This window comes from Alligator mississippiensis, chromosome 11 (genome assembly GCF_030867095.1).
Source record: "Alligator mississippiensis isolate rAllMis1 chromosome 11, rAllMis1, whole genome shotgun sequence".
In the NCBI taxonomy this organism is placed as follows: Eukaryota; Metazoa; Chordata; order Crocodylia; family Alligatoridae; genus Alligator; species Alligator mississippiensis.
Window position 1 is genome coordinate 65,805,184 of NC_081834.1, and position 27,477 is coordinate 65,832,660.

The 27,477-nt window shown below is 50.2% G+C and overlaps 1 long non-coding RNA gene across 1 annotated transcript; it reads right to left on the reverse strand.

Annotated features, from left to right (window-relative positions):
• Positions 1 to 11,479: 11,479 nt before the first annotated feature.
• On the reverse strand, positions 11,480 to 17,732 carry LOC109282057 (uncharacterized). Its single transcript, XR_002088938.2, has 3 exons — positions 17,426 to 17,732; positions 14,444 to 14,528; positions 11,480 to 13,590 (listed from the first exon to the last, which is right to left on the reverse strand). It is a non-coding gene; the product is annotated as an uncharacterized LOC109282057 (long non-coding RNA).
• Positions 17,733 to 27,477: the final 9,745 nt, after the last annotated feature.

Here is a 27,477-nt window from a genome sequence, read left to right on the forward strand (position 1 = left end):
ACCAGAAGTCCATTCCCACCTCATTCATTGCATCCGTGTTTTGCTGTTTTCCAGGAAAAGCACCCTAGTTGATATCCCCAAAATGTATTTTATATATCAGAATGCCTCTCAAATTAGGGTTGGGGGACCCAATAAAGTGTGCTGAGCAAATGCATAGCGAGAATTTTCTCTGGCCCAAAAATGCTTTAAGTTCTTCTATGCAAATGACAAATATCAATGACACAAAGAGGAAGCAAAAGAAGAATGGCATTGGCCTATCATGGCACAGAAATGACTGTCCAGCTTAGGATGGGGACTATATAAATCAACTTATAATCACATGGCAGGCAGGACTCAGTGTAGATTCACTCTAGACAAAGCTGACTCTTAGGATGACGTCTATGTTTATGCTACGTACAGCAGGGAAGAGGAAAGGAGGATACGTTCATATTTTATTGACCAGCTTTTTATTGTAGTCATAAGTGCCATGTTCAGTGAGTCTGCTCTTTCTGTGGCCTTGGTTTTTGCTGTGCTTCTTGCTTTTCCTGTTGTTGCTATTAAAAATCAAATAAAAAATGCTTCCAGCCAAAACTATCATGTGGGTTTCCAAGGATGGCTACTGTCTTAAGGCCTCAGATCCCTATTCAGCTCTCCATATCGGGCTTTTTCATTTGATTATATCACATTGCTCTGCCAACTTGATAAAGGGAAATGGTTTCTAGTGAGACTTGAAATGGAGAGCAGGGGACAAAGAGAATGGAGGCATGAAGCAATCAAAAGGAAAGCATTCTAAGGCATTTCTGTACCAACAAAAATAATAATGAAAAATGTTTTTATCTGAAATATTCTCTTCTAAGGGTTTTGGTGTTCAAATGTGCGCGCGTGTGTGTGTGTACACACATAAGTAAGTACTTTTCCAGAACTTCTTTTGATGCAAAAATATATTCCCCAACAATAATACTTTCCACTAAATAAATTCCAGCACTTACACAAGGGCAGTATTGACAGTTTGTTCACGAGATGTTTCTGACATGAGATTCACTCCCATTAGAATTGTTACACTGATCCTGACCATTACCCTTCTTCCTTTGCAGGCCTTGCACAATGGACTGAAGAGGGAAATGTCCAACCAAACCAAAGTGAATGAGTTCCTCCTCCTCGGGTTTTCTGATATTTGGGAGCAAAAGATCTTACACTTTGTTATCTTTCTAGCAGCATACCTGATAGCTGATTGGAAATCTCATTATCACAACTGTAGCTCTCAACCACAAGCTTCATTCCCCCATGTTCTTTTTCTTGGTTAATATATTCATCCTGGAACTTGGCTCCATCTCAGTTACCATGCCCTAAACCACGTCTAATTCCCTATTGAACAGCAGGTCAATTTCCTATTTTGGATGTGTTGCCCAAGGTTCTTACCTCTTCTGCTTAATGGGAGCAAATTATTCCCTTTTCACTGTTATGGAATATGACTGATACATTGCCATCTGCAAACCACTACATTATGAGATAATAATAAACAGGAGAGCTTGCGTCCAGATCGGCTGCATGTGCATGGGCTGCATGCCCTTCTACCACTCAAATATCATAAACCAGTTCTTCTGTGAAGTGCCCCAACTACTCAAGCTGTCTTGCTCTGACACACACCTCAGAGAGCTAGCAGCTCTTGCCTTCAGCGTGTGTTTAGCTTTAGGCTGTTTTGTTTTTTATAGTTCTGTCATATGTTCAGATCTTTGCTACAGTGTTGAGAATCCCCTCTGAGCAGGGCCGTCAGAAAACCTTCTCCACCTGCATTGCTCACCTTATTGTGGTCTCCCTGTTTCTTTCCACTTCCATCATTGCCTACATGAAACCCACCTCCAACTCCCCATCCCTTCTGGATCTCCTGACATCAATTTTGTATTGTGTGGTGCCTCCAATGGTGAATCCAATCATCTACAGCATGAGGAACCAGGAGATCAAAGGTGCCCTGAGAAAACTGCTCCCAAGTCTGATCCTCTCCAAGAACAACATGTCCCTTTTTACTTCATTCTTTTGGTTTACTTCATTGTTTATTTAGAGCTATAATTAAATCATGACATTATCTTTTCATGATGTAGTTTGCATTCTACTTATTAAACGTGACAGTTATCAACTACATTTAGTAGTGCTATAATGACTATGATACTCATGCATCTATGCATTCATTTACTCTGACTCAAATATACTGTGGAATATGCTATTCTGGAGTAAGAGATTTTGGGTAGGTGTCTATCTAGCAACCCCCACAGTTTCTTTGTATGTATTTGTTTATTTTAAAATGCATTCCTTCCCCTTCCCCAATCATTTCTGACTTTTTCTCTCTCTCTCTTTTCCCTATAGATAAGTATAAGTGAGCTCAAACTTAGGATAAGCTTTGAACATTTTTATTTTGCTAGCAAGTTTTTGGTTTTGGATATCCATTGTTTTAGACTGTATAATTATTAGGTTTGTATTAATTTTTACTGTTGTATATTGTATTATTATCATTTTTGTATTGATTTCACATGGATATTGTATGGTTTAGGCTTGTGTTTTTAATGTAAAGTTTCCATTTTATATGTCCAGCCTCCATCTTGTGTCCTCTGCTTGGGCATCTCATGTTGCAATAATATGATTCATTGTACCCCTCTCATGTAAATTGGTTCCCTGATGAATGAGAATGATTGAGAAGGATTGAAATACAACAGTAGGAGGCCTCTACTGAATGGCCTATAATGACTGGACCATCACCTCACATTGATTCACCCAGGAACCACGGACCTCACCCAGGAACAGAAAATAGACCAGCATTTGAAAAACAAAAGACCCTGCAAAACCAGCAACTCTATCATTTTACCCCACCATTACAGACACCCGAAACTGCACATCCCTGCACGGCGCACACATGCTTAGTACATCAGGGGCTGACCCTTGCCTGGGCATGTCTCCTGTTACTAGGGTCACACATGGTCTGCCCCTATAAATAGGGGGCAGTGAAGACAGACCCAGGGGGAATGCCATTTCCATCCAGACCAGACCAGCTTCACATCACCTATCCACCCCAGAGGCCCTGCTGGTGACCCCCTCTGGACAACACCGAGCTGAAGGAGACCCCAACTGGCCATCGAGGATCAGCTTCCAGCCTGGGATAGGTTGATATTACCTGCACACCTCCTCCTACAATTTGAACTCTCTCTGTCTACCTCTCTCCTGCACTTCAGTGGACTTCAGCCCCTGCACCAAGCCCCTCTAACCCCTGCTGCCATTGTGGGTGGGTGGGTGGGTGGGTACAAGTGAACCAAGTTGGCATTGTGTCACCATCTCTCCTGTTCAATAAAACCACTGTCATTTGCAACCCCGAGTTGGGTCATGTTTTACTGAATCCCAGTCTCTTCCGTACCTTAAATTCCAGCCTCATTCTCTCTCTCTCAATTCCAGCTCCCCACCCCTCTCCACTAGTTTTCCAATCTCCTCTCAATTCCTACTGCCTTGTCTCTGTGACTTTCTGCTGCCTTTCAGTTTCTTCTGCCACATTTCCTGTAAATTTCTGCTGTCCCCCTGCTTCCCACGCTCCTGCTGCCTTTTCTCTGTGGCTTTCTGCTGCATTTCTCTGTTTTCCTGCTGCCTTTCAGTCTCTCCTGATGCTCTTTCTGTGATTTTCTGCTCTCTGTTTTCAGCCCCCCCCCCCCAGCTTCCCAGACTTCTCTAGGTACCCAGGAGTTATCCTCTGGCTCCCCCACACCCAGAGCCCCTCTTTAACACCCACACTTTCCCTTAGTCCCATTTTTCTCTCTCCCCATCTACCTTTTCAGCTTCCCCATAGCTCTGGCTCCAGACCCAGCCTCTGTGTGGGCATGCTTCCCCATTCTACAGGCTTTGGGTGTTGTCTTTTAATCAATTAAGATCAATTAACCTAAAGTTACCATGGAGCCTCAGTTCTTGGACCCAGGCCTCTGTAGTCTACTCGTTCTAATCCCATTCCTGGTAAGTTTAAATCCTTACATTTTTACTTTCTTACCTTAACCTTTCCCCAGGTATCCCAAGTACACCAAGCACATACATACATACATGCACATCACAGCACCCAACTTAGGAACTCACCTGTGTGTATGTGTAGTTGGGTGGTATGTGTGTGAATTAGTGAATACACATATATAGATATCATTGTGTGTGTGTGGTATATGAATTAGTAATCCACGTATGTGTATTGGATGTGCAGGTGTTGGTAACTGGTAACTGATTCTGTCTAAATTCAGTGTGTGCGTAGCGTGTATGGGCTTAAACTGGTGATAGGTGTGCATGACCCTAGACTAATTATTTTGAATGTGTGTGTATCTGAGCTGCTAGTGTGAGTGTGTATGCCTAGTAGGGGTGTAGGCAGACAAGGTTCCTTGGGTGAATTTGATATCTTTTATTAGACCAACCCAAACGGTTGGAGAATAGTTATTAAGCAAGCTTTTAGGTTCAAAAACCCTTCGTCAGGCTAAGGAAGCTTCAGCAGTTGGTGTGTGCTCTTGCTGGATAGTAGGGGTGTATGCACCTAGTGAGTGTGTGTGCTTAATTGATTTTTATGTGTGTATGTGCAATTGTACACCACACCATCCTGTCTAACAGTGCAATATTGAGATCCTGAGCATTGGCCTGACCCCACAGGACAACATCTACACATGCAGTGATTAGGGATAAAATTTACACCCAGTTCCCTGAAGCCTTGCAATAGGCCCCTGCCACCACTGGGGGAGGGGCAGGGAGCTCCAGGTTCCCCTTGGGTGAAATCCCAGGGGCTGGCAAGGAACACCAGGCCAGAAGCCACTGCATCTGGGGGGCTGCATCTGGGGGGCTGTCTGCTGCTAGGGCAGTTACCATTTCCACCATCACTGGCAGCAGGGAGCTCCTGCCCCTGGCTTACCAACCAGGGGCATGGGGCTTGGAAAGAGCTGCAAGGGAGGGGCATGTGCCAGTCCCCTGCCCAAATCTACCAGTGAGGTAGCTAGCAGCTAGATCACTGCTAGCTGCCCCATCAGTGGATTGGGGCAGGGTGCTAGGGCCTACCCTACCCCTATTGTTCTTTCCAAGCTCCATGATGTGATCATCCAATTGGTGCACAGGGCTGGGACCTGCCCCTGATGGGACAGTTTCTGGCCAGCCCCATGCTGCATGGGTAAGACTGCATATGCAGCCAAGAGCTGGCTGGGGACTACCCAAAACAACAGTCGCCAGCCACCTCCAGGCTGCACATGTTTCCCCATGCTGCCTGGGGCCCCAGATTCCACACTGTTCCATGCAAACTGTTTCTGGACCTCTGCATTCCTGCCACCCCCACCCCCCAAGGGCCATGAGGTTGACAACCTCCTTCTGGCTCCAATTGGGGCCTTGAGTGGAAGGCTCAGGTGTGTGCACATGGGCAGGACCAGCCCTCAAATTGGGAGGGTAGGGAGGGCATGGTGATGCATTCTGCATTGGCTCTCTGGGCTCCCACACAACTGTCTGTGTGTGGCTGGCCCTGCACAGCAGCCAGAAGGCTCAACAGAGGGACAAGGCTAGGGACTAGGAGCCACATGGCAGAGGCACTTCACCACAGGACTGGCAAGAACAGGAGACAGTGCTGCAGGTGAGCAGAACCAGGGAGCAGGTGCTAGCCCTGCTGCCAGAGGCCGCCACGCAGCAGTCCTGTGGAGATGTCAGGACTGGACACAGAGGTGCAACGGGATGCAGTCCTTTGCAATAGTCACATGTTGCCAAGCAGCTGTTCTGGCTAGGGGATAGGAATGGTAGAGACAGCCTGGGTCCTGTCCAGAGGGGCATACAGGGCCTGCAGTGCTCCAAGGTCCTGGTGTGTGTACCCCAGGGCATAAAATGGCTGCTGGCTTTCATAGCCTACAGCCAGGGGTTGCTACAGAGCAGCCCAGCCCTGGGGCAGGAAAGGCACCTAGGTAGGAGTTCTGGGGCTTGGCTCAGGGTGTCCCCCAGTGGTTAGGCAGACCCGGCACTAAAGTCAGTGTTGGGTCATGTCTACACATGCATTTATGTGCTTTAATTAATCAAGCCTAAATATGAATCCTGAATTTGCAGATATCAAATTTAGGCAGGATTAGCCATTTTTACTGCACAGTAAGGGCTCACATGTAGATGCATGCCTGTATTATACAGTAAATTAGGCTAATGCATATTAACATGTTTTGTGTAGACATGCCATTTAAAAAGGGTATGGAAAAGTTAGCGGGGATTCACAGATGGCCAACCAAAGGAATAAAGGCTTTGGAAGGTAAGCTTTATAAGGTAAGTTTGAGAGAACTGGGCAAGTTTAGTTTGCAGAAAAGGTGCTTAAGTGGGGTTAACATGGTATTAACATTAAAGTATTAGAAATGTCAGCATAGAGAGAGGGGAAAACAACTTTTCTCACTTTCTTTGGGAGAAAGGGTTTAATTTGAAGCAAAGTTCCTTAGTTTAGCAACCAGGGAAAAATCTTTCATACATTAGAATCTTAGGACAATGGAGTAAACTGGCCAGGGGAAATTGTGGACTCTTGTTTATTAGAGATTTTAAGAAGAGACTGGACAAATGCTGGCCAGGGGTAATTTAGGCATAGCATTCCAACATTCATGCAGAGGATTGGACCACATGACCCTTGGGGCATGTCCAATGCTATGATTGTGTGATTGATATTTAAATTCAATTGCTAATTATTTGATTAGTCAAAGCAGAGTGCTGCAAATGATAAGACTGACAGATGGAATTGTTGTTTGTCTTGTGTCACATCCTCTTTTTTTTTTTTTTCTTTCTTTGTTTTTCCTTTGGGAGGGCAGGAAGATGGACAGATAGATGTTAGGCCTACCCCAGTCCTCATGATGTCCTCGTGTACTTGCGAATCCCAGTTTGTCACCTTTACTACTTTTTCCCTGACCATAATCTTTGGGCGAGATTACACATTAGAATTAGCAGCTGCTGATTCTAAGGAATGTTAGTCTGTGAAGTGCTTGTGATCATTCACACATTTGGGGACACTGTCCTCTAGGCCTGTGCGAATAGGCAGCTATTTGATTCAGCTTTGGATCCAGCCGCTTCAGATGCCAGCGATCTGATTTGGAGCTCCGGATTGGTTTTCTGCTTTGATTCGGTCAAAGCAGCTCCAAACCTTTGGAGCCGCCTTGGAGATCCGGCCATAGGGTATAATGGGGAATCAATGAAATATCTATAACTTTGTTGTTTTTTGTCTGATTTGGATGAAACTTGCAGAGGTGGTAGCCTCTGATGAGGCCATGAAGTTTGCCAAGTTTCAATAAGATAGGTGCAGGGGATTGGGGGAAACTTCACCCCAAATTCTTGAAAGCTAAACTCATGTCACATGTTTGTGTTACACCACAGGGGGGTGAAAACTGCAGGAGTGGTGGCCCCAGGTGAGGCCACAAAGCCTGTCAAGTTTCAAGATGATAGATGCAGAGGTTTGGGGTGAACTGCCCCTCAAGCTGCTGAAAGGCAAAACTAGTGACATACATGACCTTGTGGGTGTTAAGGCACAGTGGGATGAAAACTGCAGGGGTGGTGGCCCCCGCTGAGGCCACAAAGTCTGCCAAGTTTCAAGGAGATAAGTACAGGGATTTGGGGGGAACTGCACCTCAAGCTGCGGACAAGCAAAACTTGTGACATGGGTGACACTGTGTGTGTTTAGGTGCAGCAGGGTGAAAGCTGCAGGCGTGGTGTCTCCTGCTGAGGCCACAAATACTGCAAAGCTTCAAGAAGATAGAGGTAGGTGTTTGGAAGGAACTGCACCCAAAGTTCTTGAAAGCAAAACTCATGTCACATGTATATGTTACACCACAGGGGGGTGAAAACTGCAGAGATGGTGGCCCTCACTGAAGCCACAAAGTCTGCCAAGTTTCAAGAAGGTCGGTGCAGGATTTGGGGGGAACTTCACCTCAAGCTGCACGCAGGCAAAATCCATCACATAGATGACCCTATGAGTTTTAGGGTGCAGCCGGCTGAAAACTGCAGGGGTGGTGGCCCCTGCTGAGGTCATGAAGCCTGCCAGCTGTCAAGGAGATAGGTGCAGGGGGAACCTGGCTTCTGGGGCCTTGCACCTTGGCTGCTAACAGGCAAACCTCGTGATGTGAGTGGGTGCCACTGTGTGTGTGTTAAGGTGCACCCTCACTGGTGCTGGAGCCTCTGCACAACATGGCAGTGTGCCCCAGTGAGGTCTCCTCTCCTACAGCCTCCTACAGCCTCAGGGCAGTGGCTCCACATCCTCAGTGAGATAGGTAACCACTGAAGTCTCGGCACTACCTGCCCGAGGCTGGGGTCTGGTGTGTTTGGACCCCAGCATTGAAGCCATGCCCATGGCCCACATTGGCAGCAGCTGGCATGGAGGAGACTGGCTGGTGCTGGTGCCAGTGCTGGGAGTGCTGGCACAGGAAAGTGGATCCCCCTCTTCCACATCCCCTTGCATCTGCTGTTCAGCCTTCCTGACTTTGTTGACCAGCACCTGCCTCCAGTGATTGAGGGTTTTGGGGCTGCCAGTGCACATGCTTCCCTTCACCCTCAGGTCGCACATGCCTGCAATCATGTGGACCATACCAGACCACAAGGGATCCAGCCATCTCCTGATGCCCTCCTTCAGCTGCCTCACCATTGCCTGCACATCCGGTGACAGCAATCTGCCCCAGCGAGGAACACTGATCCCCTGGAACTTCTCTATTCAGTTGTCCAGTTCCCTCACTATGTGGATCACCTGGCTGAGGAGGGCATCGCGAGCACTAAGGATCTTGGTTGTCTTGAGGAAGGGTTTGAGGACCACCAAGATCTGGGAGATGGTACCCCACTCAGCTCTGTTCAGGGGGCCATTGATCCCTATCTCCCTGAGCAAGACCATCTCATGGATGGCCTTCTGTTGCTCCACCAGCCTCTCGAGCATCAGGTATGTGGAGTTCCATCAAGTCTCCACATCCTGCATGATTTTGTGTTGTGGGATGCTGAGCTCTGCCTGTTTGTTCCACAGTATCTTCCCTTCCTTGATGCTGTAGTGCAAGTAGACCACACCTTCCTGCATTTCAGAATCACCTGACTTGTAGCAATAGTGGTGGCAGTGCCATCACCAGCAGCCCTGTTCCCCTCTGAGGCATGCCTGACTATGAGGTGCAGCTTGTGTGCCACACAGCAGATGCCAACAAAGGTGGCATCATGGGCAGCGTTCAGGGCTCCCATGATCTCCCTTGCCATGTAGGACTCACTCAGCACATCGACTTGCAGTAGAGCCCACCGATGGCCTGACTCATCACACCAGTGCCCTGTGAGGGAGACGTAGGCGTGATCGCCACCCCAGCTGCTTCAGATCTCGGAGGTGAAGTGAAAGGCTACCTGCGGCCCTGCCTTAAGCAGCTCCTCCCTCAAGTACTACCTGCATGCCTCATACGGGGGGGGCACCACTGCCCTGCTAAAGGTGGTGCAAGTGGGCACTTTGTAAAATGGAGCCAGAAGTGCTACAAACTGCCTGAACCCTGGTCACTCATCTAGGGAGAAGGGCTGGCTATTCACAGCAAGTATCTCCCCAACGGTCTGGGTGATCTTACTCGCCTTGGAAACGCACCCCACTTTCTGTACACCTTTCCCCCACTGGTCCAGGGTGGCCTGCCTCTGCTTTGGGGGAGAAGGGAGTTTTGAAGCGAGCAGGGTACTTCCCTTTCATCATGCTCGCATAATGAATAGAAGTCTCATCTTTTAACTGCTGGCTGATAATACACTGGATAGATTGTGTGGCCTCAGGGAGAGTTCGATACTGAGGTCTGTGTACTTTTTTCATGGGAGGCAGGGTTAGTGGGATCATGCTACATTGAGTTACAGCTTTTATAGCCATGTTATAGCCATGGTTTTCGGTGATGCACTGTGCACTCAAACTGCCAATTTTTTGTTCAAGGGCAAACTGCTGTCCTCTTAGTACATTAAGTACCGGTAAGCTTGGTCTTCCTTTAAGTATTACTGTGGCTGTTACCTTAGAGCCATAAGGTAATGGCTTGCATCCAAAATGCTGGCTTGCATCCATAGATGCTTCTCAAGCAAATCCCAGGACGTCATTCTCCCCCTGTACTCGGCCTTAGTGAGGCCGCAGCTGGAGTACTGCGTCCAGTTTTTGGGCTCCACAATTCAAAAAGGATGTGGAGAAGCTTGAGAGAGTCCAGAGAAGAGCCACGCACATATCAAAGGTCAGGGAAGCAGACCCTACGATGACAGGCTGAGAGCCCTGGGGCTCTTTAGTCTGGAAAAGCGCAGGCTCAGGGGTGATCTGATGGCCACCTACAAGTTTATCAGGGGTGACCACCAGTATCTAGGGGAACGTTTGTTCACCAGAGCGCCCCAAGGGATGACGAGGACGAATGGTCACAAACTACTACAAGATCGTTTCAGGCTGGACATAAGGAAGAATTTCTTTACTGTCCGAGCCCCCAAGGTCTGGAACAGCCTGCCACCAGAGGTGGTTCAAGCGCCTTCATTGAACACCTTCAAGATGAAACTGGATGCTTATCTTGCTGGGATCCTATGACCCCAGCTGACGTCCTGCCCTTTGGGCGGGGGGCTGGACTCGATGATCTTCCGAGGTCCCTTCCAGCCCTAATGTCTATGAAATCTATGAAATAATGAAAAGGATGCTCAGAGTAGATGTCCTGGTCATCTGGTGCTTCCGACTCCAATTACTTGATAAGGGGTTCGTTTCTCCCCTTTCTAATCTGCTGAATCTAAAAGGCAAATCTGGGCACCTGTGTTTAATAACATATTAATTGACTTTTTACTTTTACTTAATTGAATCTGTACAGGTATCTGAATTAAGGGCCAATATTAACTTTAGATACCAGTCCTCAGTTTGCTACTTCCCCCATTGTGGCTCCTTTCTTTGGGGGTTGGGCTGGCCGGACTCCCTAGGCCATGTGATCAGGCGGGGTAAAGGCTGGCAGCCCCGCATGTGCCTGGGAAAATGTTGACAGTTTTGCTTTCAGGGCAGAGAATCTCTCTGGTGACACTGTTGGTGGCACAAAAGACCGCTTTTGGTCTTGCCCTTTTGGTGCAGTGTTTAGCCCTCAGCCCTTGCAAGACATTGATGGGCAGTCTATTGATTTGCACTTCATTGAAACAGGCAGCTAACAAGTCCTTCCACATTTTTGTGTGCAGAGTCTTGAGCTGGCCTTTCCCGACTTTTCCCAACAATTCGGGGGGGTCAGGGGGTTTATCTTTCACTGAGGCCACTGCCATGGCCGTGGCAGTTTTCATTAGCTTGGTAAGCCTTGGTTTCTGCAAAATGGGTAAAAACTGCACTAATTGCTGGATTGCATCTTTTTTCAGGTGATTCACTGCCTGTGGCTCTAAGGCTAACAAGGCCGAGGTGCGCTCTGTTGGTGTTTGTCGGCAAAACCTCTTCCACAACGGTGCTGTAACAACTTCATCATTTGGCATGTGAGTTCAAACTGCTACACAAATTATTTCAGTTAGTGATAACAGACACAAGCAGTGGACAGACTCTTTTAAATTGGCCCATGCCCAAGGGGCAGGGTTAAGCTCTTCTTCCATATTAGCATAACTGGCTGCAGTGGCTTGGAGCACAGCAGAAAACAAAGTAAAATTTTCATCACTTCTTGCAACCTGATTTAACTGGAGCTCAGGGCACAGAACCATTTGGGCTGCTTCGGCTCTATTCACTGAAATTGCAAATGCCCTTTCACTGTAGCCAGTCTATTACTGGCTCTCCTGGCTTGGACTTCTGCTGCCTTTGAATATTTTTAATCTTTGCACAGATAAAGGAATGCAGGTCAGTTCGGGGATTCTTTCTTTGCAGCTTTGAATGAGTTATCACCATGGGAAAAACATGGCTGAGTTTCTCCCTCAGGACAGGGAAGGCCTGGCTAGGTTCCTCTCTCTGGGCAGGAACATATGGGGGTGTTTCAGCACCAGGCTCATTATAAATCTCCTTCTCTCCATTAATCTTATCCCTTTGATTTTCCCAGAGCTCAACTTCTGGTTTATCTTTATATAGACACTTGTGGGAGGATCCCTCCACAGCCTGCGGTAAGTGCACTCTCTTCTGGAGGGGAGCGGCCATGCGCAGGATCATAATTTTTCCTTTCTTCTATTTTAATGTTTCCAAGCAGCTCTGCATAGCTCGCACAGCCTTGCACACCACGCTGTTGGAATTTCTCACATCTTTTAACTCCTTACTCAGCCAGGTGACCTCTTCCCAGAGCTGGGCATTCTCTTCGGCCCCTAACCGCAAGCATGTTGCCAGCAGCCACAACAGGCACCCCTCCTGGGTTTACCCCGGGAAGCAGCAGCAAACCTAGCCTAATGATTGGGTACAGTTCCCGGGTCACTACAGGCAGGTCTCAACCTATCCTTATCCCACCCAGGATTCTCCATCCCCATCACCTCCTTAAGCAAAGCCACTAACGGGGCCCACATAACTCCCTTCATTCTGATCTTTTTCTCTGGACCAGAGCCTCTCAATCCTGTTTGTGATGCCAATTTATGTCCCAGCTTCCTGTGGAGGGTTCAGAATTGATTCTTGAGAGCACGGAGGCAGAAAGGGATCTTGTAGTTATCATTGATTCCAAGATGAACATGGGCCCACAATGCTAAGTCACAGTCGGCAGGGCTAACCGGACCTTATCGTGCATCCACAGATGCATCTCAAATAGGCCCAAGGAGGTGATCCTCCCTCTCTACGCGACACTGGTCAGGCTGCAGCTGGGGTACTGTGTTCAGTTCTGAGCACCCCACTTCAAAAGGGATGTGGACAACATTGAGAGGGTCCAGAGGAGGGCCACCTGCATGATCCGAGGACAGCAGGGCAGACCCTACAATGAGAGGTTACGGGACCTGACCCTGTTCAGCCTTCACAAGAGAAGGCTGAGGGGAGACCTGGTGACCATCTATAAATTCACTACGGGGGACCAGAAGGGTTTGGGGCCACAAACTTCAACCCAGCCACGGGTAGGTCATCAGGCTCTGTCTTTTGAAGAGTTTGCTGTCACCAACGACCCTCGGCTCCTGTCTGCAAGGCCGTCCTGCTGCACAGTGTGGCAGACTGCCCAGTCTCACTCACGCCAGCTGAAGGAGGCTACGCCCACCCTGCTTACAGGGGGGCACCTCTCTGACTGGCTGGCAATAGCAGTGGACTTGGTCTCCTAGTTAAGGGATGTCCAGTGCTACACACATTTATATCACCTGTCCTCGCGTGCTAGAAGGCAGCAGCATGCACCTCGCTTAGAGGAGGCTGCGCCATTGGCAGTCGCGTCTGGCAGCTGTGCTGGACCCCGATTACAGGGCAGCTGCGCTGCTCAAGACCGCCAACCAGATCCACAGCCTTTTACAAACGAGGTAACGGTGACACACGCCTTGCTTACAGGGTTGTCCACCTTCCACCTGACTGCTGCAGAAGTGTATCAGCATCAAGGGCAGAGACCCATTTCCAAGTTCCAGGGAGCACACCCAAAGGCTCACCCAGCCAAAATTTGGCCGACACGTGGGTGACATTTAAAGGCAGGGAGGTTGCTCTGTCCAGAGTCCCTTTCCTTCAGATCCCATTTTGCTGGCTTTTCACCTGTCGCGGCTTGCCCACTGCTTGTCCTGCTGCAGCTGCAAGAAGGAAAAAGAAAAACAATAAAAACCCACCCACACGAAACAACACAGAGAGACAGTCCGGGTGTAAGGTATGGAGCCAGACACTGAGACAGCAAGTTGTAACATCTCTCTGTTTGGGCTGTCCCTGTAACCCCTGTTGGTCTGTCTTCTGTTTGACAGACGGGCGAGCAGGAATCACCTTGTTCAGCTTCCCAAGACTGGGTCAGTTGGACATGGAAAGCCATGGGCCACGAGCCTACAGACCCAACTCGTACCGTGGCACATGATATGGCGCCAGAAGGTGTCTACGTATGGGATTCCTATGTAAGGGGATGGTGCCTCCTGTCACCCGCCAGCTTCCGTGACACAAGGCCAAGCGGAAAAGGGTTGCTCAGGTGGTGCGGTTCAAGAAAGCCGCCCCACACCTGGAGGACAACGGGCAGAAACTACAGCTTTCCTGACAGGGAAGTCAAACCTCTCAAAGGACCAAAAAAGGTGCAAAACACCCACACTCAAGTGGGGGGATGTAATGAAACCCCAGATAGCAGTGAGTGGGGGAAGGAACGACTGCCTGCTTGCAGCTGCCACAGACTCAAACCCAAGTGACAGCCAGCTCACAACCCCCACTCTCCTAAAGAGCTTGCTGCCTTTAAAAAGAAGGCGGACATGATATACCTCAGGTTTACAGGATCCTCACTACCCCACCTAAAATTTATCGGTGTACGACACTGTCAGAAGCTAAGACACAAATCATGCTTATAAGAAGGTGCCAGCGATCCAGCCTTGTAAGGCCCCCTGATCCCAAGGTCTACGGCTCAGCATGGGAGCCAACAAGAAAAGGAAAGGCACCGCATCAAAACCCCCTGACCTTTCCCGGGCTGCCATGGTTTTCTTCCCTCCTTGTCAGTCGACTCCTGTTTGTGTGTCATCTTTCCTGCTTCTGCTACCAAGGCCTATAATAAACAGAGACAGATGCTGCATTTCACTCACCACATTGGAATTCAAGTCTATGGGCCACAGTTTCTCTCCCTCTCTAACCCGTACCTGAATCTGCTGCCAGTCTGTCCTCTATCCATGGAGATAGGGGACGGCAGAAGTCTGTGGGCTCGGCTGTCGACGTCTGGGCCAGCCAGAAGCAGAGTGCGACGGGCCGGGACTCTGGACAGAACCGCTAGGGCGGTACCATGAATGGTGACCGGAAACACCAGCAACCCTGCTTACAGGGCGCTGCTCCCTGCACACAGCTGGCTGCTGGGGCACGAAGCCCAGAGAAAACCTGCAAAGTCCTGAATGCCAGCTGACAGGTACATCAGGCAGTCTCTTGATTAGAAGTCAAAGCTGCCCCATGTTTGGAGGACAAAGGGTGTGCAACGTTAGCCTCCTGTCATGGAAGTCACAGCACCCAAGGTAGTAAACGAGGCCTCAGCCCCTAAGCCGAGGCAGGGGTGAGGAACCCCCTGCTTACAGGAGGGAAAGGTGTGGGCAGGGAGAGCTTCTGAAAATAACTGAGGGCAGCAGAAAAGTCTAGAGACCTGAGCCCAAGTTACAGGAAGGTGACAGCCCTCAAGGAAGCCATGTTCCCTGTGCAGCACAAACAAGGGGAAAGAGAGACACGCGCCCCCCTTACCGGAGGACCTGTGTGCCTCCAGCCAGCTACGGCAGCGCTCGCACACACTTACTATGGGGTGCTACAATGTATACAGCGCCGCATAGCTCTCTCGCCTCTGGGCAGGAAGCAGCAGGCACCCTTTTAACAAGTTATGCACCAGCTGGGGAGGGCAGAGGGCAGGGCAGGCTAGAGTGGGATGGTGGCAGCATGTCTGTGTACCAGAAGCAGGTTTCCAGGAGGGCCGAGGAACTATCCTGGGGTATCGTTTCCATCCTACAGGGTTGGGTAAGAGTGTAGAGGAGTATGCAGGGAGATCAGAGAGCAAGTGCTCAACACGTCATCCAGGCACAGGTGGGGAGAATACAAAGTCTGTGGGATGTGAGGCCCCAGTACCCTGTGAGCCAACGTGCAGGTCATTGTTTTTGGACAGTGCTACCAGTAGTTAGAGACAAGAGCTGCAGTCACTGGATGTGTTACCGCTGGAGCAGGGCACATGGATTCATAGATTCATAGATGTTAGGGTCAGAAGGGACCTCAATAGATCAGAGTCCGACCCCCTGCATAAGCAGGAAAGAGTGCTGGGTCTAGATGACCCCAGCTAGATACTCGTCTAACCTCCTCTTGAAGACCCCCAGGGTAGGGGAGAGCACCACCTCCCTTGGGAGCCTGTTCCAGACCTTGGCCACTCGAACTGTGAAGAAGTTCTTCCTAATGTCCAATCTAAATCTGCTCTCTGCTAGCTTGTGGCCATTGTTTCTTGTAACCCCCGGGGGCGCCTTGGTGAATAAATCCTCACCAATTCCCTTCTGTGCCCCCGTGATGAACTTATAGGCAGCCACAAGGTCGCCTCTCAACCTTCTCTTGCGGAGGCTGAAAAGGTCCAGGTTCTCTAGTCTCTCCTCGTAGGGCTTGGTTTGCAATCCCTTAACCATACGAGTTGCCCTTCTCTGGACCCTCTCCAGGTTATCCGCATCCCTCTTGAAGTGAGGTGCTCAGAATTGCACACAGTACTCCAACTGCGGTCTGACCAGCGCCCGATAGAGGGGAAGTATCACCTCCCTGGACCTATTCGTCATGCATCTGCTGATGCACGATAAAGTGCCATTGGCTTTTCTGATGGCTTCGTCACACTGCCAACTCATGTTCATCTTGGAGTCCACTAGGACTCCAACTATTCTCTACGTACTAACTACAGACACTAGTATACGGTGATACACAAGGATGAGAGTTGAACAGCTATATTACTATCACCATGGATAGAGAGAGATCACTGTGTTAACAATGGTGTGTATTACACACACACACACACTATCTGCACATCACTATACACACTCAGCCTTACTGCATACATCACTGTACACTTTAAGTTTTCCGAAAGAAGTACGCAATGAATAACACTGTCACTTTAGCTCTCTGTTCTCAATTTTATACTATTTTAAACCAAAGATCCCAAACTCTCCCCTAGAATTGATGTCCAGCAGCGTTTCCTGAACAAGAACTGGTTTTCTTTTTTTTTGCCTCTCTCTTTAAAAAAGGGGAAGTTGGTGCTAAGCAAGGTGCTCTCCGCAGAGGTTTCAGCATTGGCCGACAAGCAAACGGTGCTTCTTGGGGCCCATGTGCACTCCCGCAGATCACCTCCCATGACATCGAGGAGACAGGGTGGCTCCCGAGGCGGCAGGCAGAGAAGAGAAAAGGGGCCCTGGAACAGACCAGAGCTTCACGCTGCAACACGCACCTCAGAAGAGAGCCCCGCAGGCCCAGCGCCCTGGGGACGCAGGCTCCTGCAGGAACCGCCCTGGTCGCCAGAGCAGCCTGCCGCAGCTCTCCCGCCCGCCCGCCTGCCTGCCCGCCCAGGCACGTGGGCTCCGCTCTGCGCTGCGCGGTCACACAGCGCGCTGAGCGGTGCCGCTGAGCATCCGAGCCGGACCAATGGGCACGCAGAAGCCTGCACCCACCCTCCATTCCTGGCAGCCAATCAGGATGTGACTAAGGAGGCCGGGCTCCTGATCCCACCTCCCCAGCACAGGCCAAGCAGAGAGAAGAAGGGCGGAGTGGCTGTGACCCCGCCCAAGCGGCCACACCACCCAATCGCCTCACAGCTCATGTTGGCCAATGGGAACACGAGCCTCCCATCCCAGCCCCGGAGCTCTCCCCAGCGCGGAATGCGTGTCCGTAACTCGTGTGTCCGCCCGGGGCAGCGCGACCCCGCCTGGCCCCGGCCGCGGGCGCTGCCCGACTTACCCCCGAGGGAGGGAGCGAGCGAGGCCTTGGTCCTTCTCTCTCTGCCTCGAGCTCCCGCCTGCCCGAGCTGCAGACGCAGGGCCTGGAGCCGCTGTCCCTGTCCCTGCCCTCGTCTCTCGGCTGGAAACCCCGGCTTGAATCGTAGGGCAGTAGCACGGGGCAGGGTTTTCTTTTCTCTGCCTTTAAAAACCAGCTGCTCCGCGCAGGGTGACACACAGGGAGGGCGGCACGGGGCCGGCTTTGTTGCGGGCCATTCTCTCCGGGCTCCAAGCCTCGCTCCAGCCCCAGGCGGGCGGCGCGGAGCCGGCTTGGGTGTCCGCCCGGGTCTTCCCGCCGCACCGCGGCCACAGGAGGGCTTTGTCTCCGCCTTCACCGGCTGTGGCAATGCTCCGACAGGACCGTAGGAGGGCAGCACCGAGCAGCGGGGTCCCCTCCGCGGCACCGCTCCTCGTGGCTGCAGTGCTGGGAGCGCACCACCGGAGGGCAGCACTGAGCCGGGTTTCTCTTCACACTACGTGTGGATACACAATGCACGTGACACGTGTTAGTACGTAAGTATTAACTAGGCATTCGCATGCGGTTATATGCAAAGATGATAGCTGAACAGCTACATCACTATCGCCACGGGTAGAGACAGAGATAACTGTATTAATGAGGGTGTGTAGTACACACACACACACACACGCTATCTGTATATCGGTATACACACACAGCCTTATTGGATACATTTCTGTACAATGTAAGTTTTCGAAAGTAAGTACGAAATGAATAACACCATCGCTTCATTCAGCTCCCTGTTCTCAATGTTACACTATTTTACACCGAGCAGCGGGCTCTGCTCCCGTCCGCGGCACCCTTCTCGTGGCTGCAGTGCTCAGAGCGCACCACAGGAGGGCAGCACTGGGCCGGGTTTTCTTCCCACCCCGGGGAGGATGCCCATGACGTCAGCTGTCTGCCTGTCCGCGGGGCGCGGAGCCCACGGCGCGCTGCTGGCGCGGACCCGCAGGCGAGGCCGGAGAGCTGCGGCAGCTGTTTTGGCGACCACGGCCGGTCACGCGGGAGGCCTGCGGGGCTTTCTTCTGTGGTCGGCGGTAGCCACACCGTCAGCCCCGGGTTTCTCTCTTGTAGGGAGAACAGTAACCCGCTGCTGTTCAGAGACGCTGCACTGAAGCCTTCAAACCCTGGAGGTGAGACTGGGCTCCCTGCTGCCGGACAGTATGGCGGTGCGAGCGGGGGGCCGCAGCGCCCCTTCTTCCTCGTGCGCAGCGTGAGCACCCTGGACCCGTGCAGAGATGTGCGGGACAAGCACGCGTGTGCGCAGAAGCGAGTCACGCGCAGACCGCGCTAGGCGGAGGACCCCAGGGCTGTCTGTCCAGGGGCAGGCGATCTAGGCATTGCTCCAGCAATACACTTGCTTACCGCTGTCCACCGAGCTGTGCGGTGACGGTGTACAACAGGTGTGCTGTGGCTCCGGGCACGGACTTAAAACAAACAAACAAACAAAAAAAAAGAAAGAAAAAACGAAGGAAAACAGCCCTGCTCGGAGCTGGTGCCAGCCCGCACTGCAGCGCGGAGACCCAGCGGCCCTGCTCGGGGTGAGAGCTGAGGAGCAGGGCTGTGAGCCGAGTGCCGCAGTGCGGGCACGGCGAGGGGGGCAGTGATGGGAAGCTGGGACCCCTCCCGCCAGAGCCCCGGGACAGGAGAAGGGCTCCGGTACTGCCCTGCGCCCCCAGAACAAGCTGCCGTGCCCTGGGGAGGCGGGAGGGGCCTTGGGCCTCCGCGGACAAGACGCGCTGCTGTGCGGGGCCTGCCCGGCTGCCAGGCTCCGTCTGTCCCCGCGGGCACCGCCTCCAGCGGCCCCGTCCTTTCCCTCGCGGCGGCGGCTGCAGCGGCCCGGGCTGGGCTGGCCTTGGGCCCGGGCTCCCGCGGCGGCTGCTCCGAGGGAGGGAGCTGAAGCGTCCTGCGCAGTGACTGGCCGCCGCGTGCGCTGTCTGCCCTGATTGGCCCAGTTATGGTCCGGAGCGCGTGCTGCAAGGTTACCGGGAGCTGTGCTTGCCGGGGAAGGGGAGGGGGGGGCTCGGCCGGCCCCAGCATGTGTGCGCGGAGCGGGAGCGGGGCCGGGGAGCTTGGGGCTGCTGCCGGGATCCTGCGGCGGCTGCAGCAAGAGGCGCAGCGGGTCCCGCAGCAGCTCAGGCCACCTTGCTGCAGACAAGGGCTTAGCTCAGCACCACAGCAAAGTGACACTGTGCTCTGACCCTGCCCTAGACACCGGCCAGGTTGTTACGAGTTCACTAGTGATGTTGGGTGCCTAAGCACGGGCTGTGCAAGAGCCCCAGTTTTCAGGAAAAGTGGAAAAACCTGCACCTGTGAGCCGACTGTCACAGCTCTTCAAGGTGCTTTATAGCAGGCACTCAAAACCACAGGCTCGTATGGAAAGGTCTGCCGTTGCCCCCAGTGTGACGACGAAGGCATGAACTTCGCTATGAGAGCAAAAGCAACAGACAGGGAGCACAGCTGCATGTGAACCATGCCTGCTCCATCCCAGAATGAAAGGGGACACGGCATATATGTACAGACATTCATTGTTAGAGCTAGAGATATAGAGAGCTGAAGATATGTGCAGCTGGAGATATATACAGCTCAATATACAAATATAGACATATTTAGAGAGATAGTTACAGCTGGAGATATATGCACCAGGAGATATACAAAAGGAGAGAGTTAAAGATATGAACTGCTTAACAGACTCAGTACTAGGAACCACAAGTGATGCACAATTCCCAGAGGCAAAGGGGGAAAAGTGCAAGTCTATCCCCATGGTTCACGTTACTGGACAGACAACCAGGACTGGCAACAGTTGTGTGGGCCACATACAGGGTCCCTTCATAGCTGGTTTCCCCCAAAGATGCCCTAAGGCTTATTTCCAATGCTTTAGGAGTCTGAGAACAATTACTGGCCTGCCAGGGCAACATTTTACCCAAGTTCAGCTCTTTCAGACAGCTTTAAAAAAAAAAAAAAAAAAAAAAAGAAGGACTGGAGAAAGGATGAGGTCTGGCAAGTAACTCACCTCTGCACCAACTGAACAATACTCTGAGTGTTCATAAAGAAGACCTCCTGCTCAGATTTGCAATTCAGCGTGGCTGCATGGCTGTCCAAAATGTTGGCAATCTGAAAGAGAGAGAAAATGAGAAAGCAGTCACACAATTATCTCAGTCCTGGAGAGGAGGGTCTAGGTGGTGAACACTAACCCAGACAGAGCAGTTTTGCCAAACAGAGTCAGTGGCTACACTCAGCATTCAGACTCCAACAAAGACCAACCTCTGATGCCACCAAAGACATTAAAGAAATCTCATGAGTTAACCTACAGAGCAATAGCAAGCACCAGGGAGATATTTCTTGGAGACCCTGCAGCCATCAGATAACATCTTTAACGCCAGAACTAGCTCAGGACCCCTTTTTTTCAGGCCAGGAAGGAATACTTGGATCATTTAGTTACTCTTTGTAACAGGGTGAAGGGGTTAGGAGGAAAGAGCCTCCCCGCTCACACTCTCTCCATTACCTGTGCACTGGCAAAAGTCCCTCCCAGCAACTGCTGCCAAGGCCAGAACGGTGGGAACCACACTGCCAGGTTCACCACTTGTGTGGGATAACCCAGAAGTCTGGGGAGGAGACACCTGGCTGCTGGTGGGGAAGGCCTGGCCGGGACAATGGCACCAGCTAGGTGCTGAGGCCATGTCAACACTGTGTTCTGGGCAGTAAGAAGCCCTTCCCCAACTTACCCTACGTCATTCCTTCTACATGTATCATGAGCTGCAACTGGACCAGAAGCACTGGCCCTGACTGTCTGGATCCCTCAAGGGGTGAAGGTAAAAGGATGCCAAAGTGTGAATGGAGAGGGCCCCGGATTACAGATGGTGGGACACAAGCTGAAAGCGGGTGAGAGGCAGTCAACTGCCCTCTCTTCTTTATTTTCATAGAAAATGGAGATTCCCGGCATAAAGCCAGGGACCTACTATTACGGGATTCTCTGGGCTAGCCCAGTAGGCTGGCATGCAGTAAATGCTATGACCAGAGCTAGAATCCTCTGGGACAGTAACAATGAAGGCCTGTGGCGGGAGTGTAGGGGTGAAGGAGCTCCCAATCTGGACTCCATACGGGTCAAGCAAACAGGCACAGAGACTGTGAAAGCCGAACAGAGTGGATGCCCAGACCAGGCGAGGTATCATATCTCGCAAAGTCAATTCTAGGAATTCCTTTCTATCAAGTTGTGGCAGGAGAGTCTTAGTGAGAAGAAGTGGCCAAGACTTGTATGTTTGGTAATGAACATCCAGGGTTCAATTCTCAGTCTCCATAGACAGTTATACATGGTGTCTTCCCTACCAAACTTTTCAGGCCCAAATTTATCAGCTTCCTGGCTCAAACTCATCTAATAACTTAAAGGTGTTTTCCTTCGAGCCCAGAATGAGCTATATGTCCTGTCAAAATGAGCCACTCATTACCTGCTGGCTGGGAAACTGGCCCAGGTTTAAGACAGAAAGCAAGCACTCAGTAATGGTTTTCTGTACTTGCATCTTATTTGCAGTGAATGTGGGTCAAAGTTAAGAGTGTGATAACAAACAGAGCCCAAGGCTTGAGATGAGAAATCTTCCGGTCAGCTCTGAAAGGGTTTTTAATGAGTCGGTTACTCATCAGTTCATTTGAGATCACCCAACAAGGGCTCTGCATTCTTGCTGGTTTCAGATGAAAGTGCTTAATCTCCTTCCAAGTAACCTGTCACTGGGCAGCAAAGCATACAGGGTCCCTTGCCACATGCAGTTCTGAGGGAAGAAGTGCGCCGTTTACCCTCGCTGATTTTTACAGTTCAGCTGCATTCGCTTTCAGATCTTCAGGAGTCACCATGACGATGAATCTGATGGCACGCTCATTTCGAAACATCTTATAGGACCAGTGTCGGATGGACCTCATTCATTTCACTGCCGCAATCCCGTTATTGGCAATGAGGACCTGGATGGATTAGAAAGAGGGCAGGGAGTAGACAACAAAGAAAGAAGGTCCCAAGAAAGAGCCAAGAAAGAGCTCAGTTCAACAAGAGCATTCCCTTTCTAGATCAGCCAACTCCAAAATCAGTTCTTGCTTGACTGTCAATCATTCTAGTTCATGGCACGTGCATGAGCGATCACCCAGACGTTTAATGAATATGCCTAGTTTTTTTGGAGGAATGGAGGCTGCCCAGACCTTCCCTCCCCCCTTTAGGCTACTGAGACAGAATCCGAAGGCCAGATTCAGTCCAGACATTTGGTGCTTCCACGGCTGTATTTGTCTGAGAATCAAACCCAGGTCTCCTGCGCGGCACGCAAGGATCCCACCACTGAACCACAGAAGACTCAGAGCATGTGTGACTATACCAGAAAAAAGTTCTTGCCAACAGCAGGTAAATGGCAAGGAAAGGAAAAATGGGACCTCTCCCATTACAGCAGCGATTCTCAACAAGGGTGCTGTGGCATCCTGCGGTGCCATGAGATCCTTTTAAAGCTGTCGCACAGCATTAGCACTAAGTGTGCAAACATCTACGTACATTTTACAAGATATACCCGTAGATTTCAAAATAGGAATCCAGAGGCCCCAAACCATTTTGATTTGTTGTGGGCTTTCTGAGTTCTCTGCAACACAGGAATTGCTCTATTATTTTTCCATAGTCAAAAAATGGATGAAAACTAGGAGCTAGCATTTTCTGAGAGGTGCCCATAGTCTAACCAGCTGGAGAACCACTGCCTCAGAAGGGTCAAACCAGACTGGGCAAAACACTATTAAACATATTCCTACTCTGGCAGCAGAGAAGCTCTAGGTCATTTAAGATACGTCTCTAACACTGACAACTGGGAATCTGCTTCAACTTCATCGAGGTTTTTGCTTATGTCACACCAGGCAAAATTGATGAGACATAGCATTAAAATAACAGTAAGAGCAGAAACGTTACAGGCAGAAATGCAGTTTTTTTGCTGCAGAAACATCGATGGCTCCCCTGAGTAACCTGCAGGGAGCACAGCAAGGACACAGCAAGCACAGCTCCAGGTAGCCTGTCACTCACCTTCTCGATGACTTTATTCCCCCCAAAACAAGAAACAAATTTGGCTGGGGAAGCCACAGTGAAATCCCTCTGCAAGTCAACTTTCTTCCACTCTCTGCCTTGCTTTACAAGGTGCAAGCCAGACACACTGGGCCTGAGGAAAAAGGAAAGGTGAGTCAGCTAAGCTCCGAGCACAGGTGGTTGTACCTAACAGGCATCACACTTTGTGATTCGTGTTACCAGATTTGCCCATTACTTTGGGATGTGCTCATTTAGTAGGGATATGTTTCTAGGGTCTTGGTAATTCTGTCAATGTGCTGCTTGTGTTACTTGTGTTAGTATACGGAGCTGTATACTCCCTTCTGCAAGTCCTCACCCCAATGGAGCTATCTTGCAGGACTCAGTTTCAATGGGGCTGGGTTCCTCCAGCCACCACATCAGTCATACACACAAACACACACAGATTAACATGACACGCTTGACCCAGCCGGGTTGATCAGCATGGACAGGCTGACACCCTCATATGCCAAGAATCAGTTCATCAGAGCAACAATAAACTGCAGTCAGACACAAGCACACGGGTGAACAGAATCCCTCTGAATCCGGCTGGGTGTCCAGCTGACACCCTCATGGGCCAGCATTCAGTTCATAAGGGCACGTCTGAGTCAAACTGGGTCAATCAGCCTGTACAAGCTGATCCCCTTATTTGTCTCAAACTCAGCACGTCCCAATCTTTAGCCTCTTGATGAGCTGACCCCATGGTATTTCTGGGCTTCACAGGGATCTTTAGCTTAGGTAAAAGAAGCGTTGTTGCAGAGCACAGGAGGAAAGAGAAGCAGAGAAGGAAAAATATACCCAGTTACTACCAGTTTAACTATAAAAGTTATTTATTGCTAAATATATGAAATATATAATGGTCCTAGTAGTAATAGACATGCAAAGAAAAAAACAAACACAAACAATTACAATACTACCCTGGTTTCACTAAGTATTTGGGGAAACTTAGCTCAAGCTTAACTAATATGGTTCAGGTTCAGAAATTTATGCCTAGAGAAAAGAGAGAGAGAGCGTTGGAATCTCACCAGTCCAAGGTGCTCAGGCTGCAAAACTGACAGGCACAGTCCATAGCACAATCCTTGAAGAGAGAGAGATGATTTGTTCTTCCAGTGTCCCAAGAGCAACAGGGGATGGTGTCAGCACAGGAGTTTTCTTCCTGAAGCACACACACTGCTGCTTTTTACAGATTTTTATACTTTCAGTTCAGCTGCTTTGAAGCACTCTCAATAGAGTAAATCATTGCCTTTTTTCTTGACGAGGTTATCTAGTTTGGAACATCTCAATAAATTGATTGATAATCAGGAAACACATAAGGTTAGGGAGTACCCAGACACTTGGGAGACAGCTTGAAATTCCTATGGATATTAGATATACTGATGGGATATGTCATGGTTTCTTCAGATACAATAGATAGCTTGCAGCATCAGGATTTTGGATTTTTACTTGTTGTGAACAAGCCTCAGCTTAGCATGACCTTTCCAGATCTTACTATAGTCTTTTAACAGACTTAAGGCAATTATTGGGGTGTTCATAACCTTTTGAGGAGAGGACTCCTACCAGTCGTCTCGGGAAAAGTATGGCAGCTCCTGTAATTTGGGCTCCAATGGGCTGGATGCTGTAATGAACCCTTAACCATTGTTCAAATGTTGCCCATACCCCCTCTGACTCGGTCTCTTGCCTCAGCATTCCCTAACCCGGCAACCGAGTTTTAGTCAATCAAGTTTAAATAGGCCTCCCATACCAGGACCGGGGAATGTACTGCCCGAGATGCCCATTAAACTTAGGGGTGTTTGTGGGGGGGAGGAAGTCCTTTGTAAAGCCAGATTAGAACTGGTCTGATAAATGCTGAGTTGGGTGTGTGTGAACATGGCTTGCTTAACATTCGGAGCACAGATTCCCCATTGTGCAGTACTCCCTTGCTTCTCTGGTCCCAGAATTCACTGCAGTCTCTACTTCAGTCTTTCTGGTCTCCATCTCTCATTTAAATGAATGGTCACCTGGTTCCATCTCGGATGCAAATGAGACCTAGGGCAGTTGTTTCACTCTTATCACCCTGATCTGGAGGGTCTTAGGTTTGTCTCTCACTGCATCTTATTCAGTTTTGTTTATGTAGAGGATGGGCGGGAGGGGGAATTCTTTGTGAGTCAGACAGACTGCATCTGGTGCCAGGGTTGCTTGAGAACACAGAGCTGAGATGTAACATTAGGCAAGTTTCCTCTAGGCAACATTCCTGGTGGTGGGTGTTGCAGCTGTTCAGTCTCTCCCAGGGGTGGTTACCTAACAGCCCTGGACTCTGACAGCTCCCAATACACTCTCAGAGGGTTGCCTGGGCTTTGCAGCAAGCCCTCAGTAATTGCCACAGCTGTGGCAGCCAGGATACCTTGAGAAATTTGGGGTGCCCTGTCAGGAGGAGGGGGGGTGGCAAACAGACTGAGCAGTACATATGTACATTAACCACCATGCCTCTATACAGAAGGGCAGAAATGATACCACCCTGTTACACTGCTGCCAATTCATTTATGGAAACAGAGAAGTGGCAAGAAAAGACTGATCGGGCCTAACTGTTCTACCAAGAACACCGCACACTACAAGTACAGTGTCTGTGCAGTCACGGCACACAGTCCCTAGGTGTCAGTCAGAGGGACAGCCCTTTCTGCAAGTGGCCACCCAGGTACTTTCCAAAGCAGCCAATCTGGCTCAACAGCATAACATAAGTAGCAGTTTTGTCTATCCCCCCATACCAGCACTACACTTCCAAGGCGAAAGAGATTCAGAATGTCTCCAGACAGGAATAGACAAGCTCTGTCCTTCAGCTGGCTCAACAAGCCTTAACAGTGTGGACAGTCTCACGTTCAAACAGGAGCGATTCCCAGCTCTGCCCCAGGGAGATGGGATGATTGTGGGGAAAACCCTTTCCAGGTACAAGTTCCCTTCCCGAGAGGTAAAGCACCCCGGATTCAGCGGGGTGGTGCAAGGCCTGATCTGCTCAGGTTTATAAGGCATTTGGAGCTCCCTGGCCAAAGAGCTGTCCACAACAACAAAGGGATCCCTCAGACATTGTACACTTGCATCAGTGCAGCCTTCCTAGGGCAGCAAGGACCTTTGCACCCTGTTTGAAAAGCCTAGCAACTTTATTCTCTTGGGCTTCCACATGGGAAGCCTTAATGAAGCAAGAAGTGTCTTAGCTTCCCTTTCTCCAGGTGTTCCCTTTACACATGCATGCAAATGCACAACTGCACTGCCCTTTCCTTCTAATCACATTCACATAAATTCCCTCTGGCAACAAAAGCCATTGCTTAAACAGCCATTGGGATAATGATATTCAGGGTATTTTTAGCTTCTTTTAATACGCCCTAACCACTGGACTCAAGGAAGCAGGACCTGAGGAAGAGGTTGCTGTGCACACGGCCACCAGCCAGTCCTCCACAGGCTGCCAGCTCAGCAACCTCTGACCAAGTCCCGCTCTCAACCTGGTGGTGTTGAGCAATTGCCCTGCCCAGACATGAGGGAAAGGGGTGGAAAAGAGGCTGGATCTTGGAGGAAAAAAATGTTGAAGGCAGAAGGGTAAAGAGCTAAAACCAAAGCAAACCAACCACCGCTATTCAAGAGCCTCCAATGATGGACAGAGCTAGTGAGTTTGGGGTACTGTGAGCAGTTCCAAGACCCGGGGCTGCCAATGGGAAGCTAATTAACTAACTGTGTTTTCCAAAGCCAAATGGCAACAAAGGTTTAAGTGCCCAAGGTAAGTGGCACACAGGTACACGCCACACAGTGCACACAAAGCTTGCACAGCCAGCAGCTTAAGCCAACATGGGTAGGCTCCAGACAGGTTATAAAACCAGGGACACGTGTGTGGCAATCTTTTCTACTGGTTACAGTCAGAGTATTCTTTTTATGTTAGACCAGCGTTTCTCAACCCATGGGTCAC